A 2945-nucleotide genomic window follows, 5' to 3' on the forward strand; every position below is an offset into this window, starting at 1 on the left:
TTTCTTTCTTTCTTTCTTTCTTTCTTTCTTTCTTTCTTTCTTTCTTTTCTTTTCTTTTCCTTCTTTCTTTTGAGACGGAGTTTCGATCTGTCGCCCAGGCTGGAGTGCAGTGGCGCGATCTCAGCTCACTGCAACGTCTGCTTCCAGGTTCAAGCGATTCTCCTGCCTCAGAGCTGGGATTCTCCTCCCAAGAGCTGGGATTACAGGCGCCGGCCACCACTCTCGACTAATTTTTTGTGTTTTTAGCAGAGACATGGTTTCATCATGTTGGCCAGGCTGGTCTCGAATGGCTGATCTCAGGTGATCCTCCCGCCTCGGCCTCCCAAAGTGCTGGAATTACAGGCATAAGCCACCGCGCCCAGCCAAAATTACATAATTTAAAAACAAGAAAACTATACATTTTGAACAATCCTTCTTGAGGAGGGAAATGTTACAAGTAAAGGAAGTAAATAAAAATAAAAGAATAAAAATGCAATTAAAAATGAAAAAATAAAAGCAAAACAATTCTTAGTAATTGTGACCATTCTGGATTTAATCTGAGAATATTAATTTTTTAAAACTATGTATAACAGGCCGGGTGCAGTGGCTCACGCCTGTAATCCCAACACTTTGGGAGGCCAAGGCGGGCAGATCACGATGTCAAGATATTGAGACCAACCTGGACAACATCGGGAAACCCCGTCTCTACTAAAAATTCAAAAATTAGCTGGGCGTGGTGGCATGCACCTGTAGTCCAAGCTACTTGGGAGGCGCGACAGAGCGAGACTCTGTCTCAAAGAAAACGAAACAAAACAAACAAACAAAAACCATGTATAACAGTGCATGTGTTCGATTTGAGGCTGTGGAATTTGAGATATGGTTAGAGTTTTTTTCTAAAACTTGTTTCCTACTAAAATACAGAAGTGTTATATCTATTTTATTTTACTCTATTTTATTTTGTTTATGTGAGTGATTTTACTTAACTATACCACTTTTTAAAATAAGAATATATTTCTAATTAAAAGAAAGCAATGTTTAAAAAGGTATAAACCCACAGGACAAGAAGCAGATGGGTTAGCGATAACCGATTTCACACAGAAGAAAGAAAAGGCAGTGACTGCAAGAGCCTGCTGAGGAATCGTCCCACAGGGAGGAAACAGCCCTGAGGAGTAATGAGATCAGAGGGCGTGGGTGTGAGGGATGCAGCCAGCAGATTCTTGCGGGCTCAGTGGGAGTGAACGACGATCACCTTGCACTGTAGGACACCCGAGCATTGCAACACGGTGAAATAATACCAGCTGTGAAAGTGGGTAAGCTATGGGGGTATAGCTCAGGGGTAGAGCATTTGACTGCAGATCAAGAGGTCCCCGGTTCAAATCCGGGTGCCCCCTTCTGATTTTCTTTCTGCTTCTGGATACCCTATGAACTCTACCATTCTGAGTCCACTCAAGTCACCTTCTGCCCGCAGATTAGGTGAGTTTTTCAGGTGGCTAATTTCATTCGGGGGCTCATGGACTGGTAGGGAAGGTGGAAAGAAAAGGAGTGAAGAAAGCTCCTTTTTTTTCAAAGGTCATCTGGCTCAGAAAGTGGCTGTGGGAGGCTTCCATCATGACCCAGGGTGGCCATTTGTACTTTGGGAGCTCTCATTTACTATTTATTTTTCCAAAGGAGAAACATAGGCAGGAAGTCGGGGGAGCAGGCTGAATGAAGCCTGATGGCACAAGAACAGCCTGGGCACTGCTCCTGCACAGAGTTCCTGGACCTCAGCCCAGGGCTCCAATGTGTAGTTCTGAGGAAAGCACTGGATATTTAGTTTTAAAAACAACGCGTACCTCCACTCTTCCCCCTGCCTCCTCCTACCCAGGACACAATAGATGATTCTGACACGGACATTTGGGGGGAAAGTATTCTAGAAGGTTCTGAAGAACATTTTGCTCAAACTGGCCTGATTATCAAAGCCAATGTCCTCTGCAGGGGACTGAAGGCCACAGGCACAGACGGCTGCCAGGTGGGCAGAGGAGGAAGAGGGTGGGAAGGAGACTGGTAGGAAAGGTGTCTATCTGCCATGGAGACCTCCTAGGTTTCATGAAGACCACGAAACATCGATGGCTTACTCTGTGAGAGCTCTGGATATCACTACGGGGTGAAAAGGTGCTTGAGAGAACAGCAATGGCTCATAGGTCAATCATTTGAACACAGATCATTTGGTCTTTGATTCATAACCCAAGTAGCCCCAGCCTGCTGTCATTTTTTTTAATTAAGATTTTATTTTTCAGACTCATTTTATGTTTACAGAAAATGTTACAGAAAGCGTGAAAAGCATGAAGTACAGACAGTTGCCTCCCACCATTTCCTCATCATTAACATCTTGGCTTAGTGTGGTACATGTGTTAAAATTAAGGAATGAATACTGATACATTATCATTACCTGACATCTATAGTTTTACATCACAGTTCACTCTTTGAATTGCACAGTTTTATGAGTTTTGACAAATGCATAACGCCTTGTGTCTTCTGTTACAGTATCATACAAAAGTGCTTCCCTGCCCTGAAACACCCCCATGCCCTGCCTGTTCATCCCTCCCTCCCTCCCCACAAAACCCTGGCAACCACTGACCTTTTCACTATCTCCCTTGTTTTGCCTTTTCCAGAGTATTTAGAGTTGGAATCATACACTATGTGGCCTTTTTGGATAACAAAACAATAAGCATTTAACTTTACAATAAGCATTTAAGGTCTTTCTATGTTTTTTTTGTGGCTTGGTAGTTCATTTCTTATCATTGCTGAATACTATTCCTCTGTGTGAACCTGCTGTCAGTCTTACTCAGGCTTGGAGTTAGCATTCTAGCTAGATTACATCTTCCTGCAAGGAGAGAGACAAGTAGCAGATGAGGCCTTTGCCAGAAAACCACCGCAGGCTCTGGCAGCCCCAAGCAATTTCCACAATTTTTTATTCTGGCATAGAT

The 2945-nt window shown here is 43.5% G+C and overlaps 1 non-coding gene across 1 annotated transcript; it reads left to right on the forward strand.

Annotated features, from left to right (window-relative positions):
• The first annotated feature begins 1298 nt into the window (after positions 1 to 1298).
• Positions 1299 to 1370, forward strand: TRNAC-GCA. The gene has a single exon. It is a non-coding gene; the product is annotated as a tRNA-Cys (tRNA).
• The last annotated feature ends 1575 nt before the right edge of the window (positions 1371 to 2945 follow it).

Source organism: Sapajus apella, unplaced genomic scaffold (genome assembly GCF_009761245.1).
Source record: "Sapajus apella isolate SASKATOON/1434 unplaced genomic scaffold, GSC_monkey_1.0 scaffold56, whole genome shotgun sequence".
Taxonomy (NCBI): domain Eukaryota; kingdom Metazoa; phylum Chordata; class Mammalia; order Primates; family Cebidae; genus Sapajus; species Sapajus apella.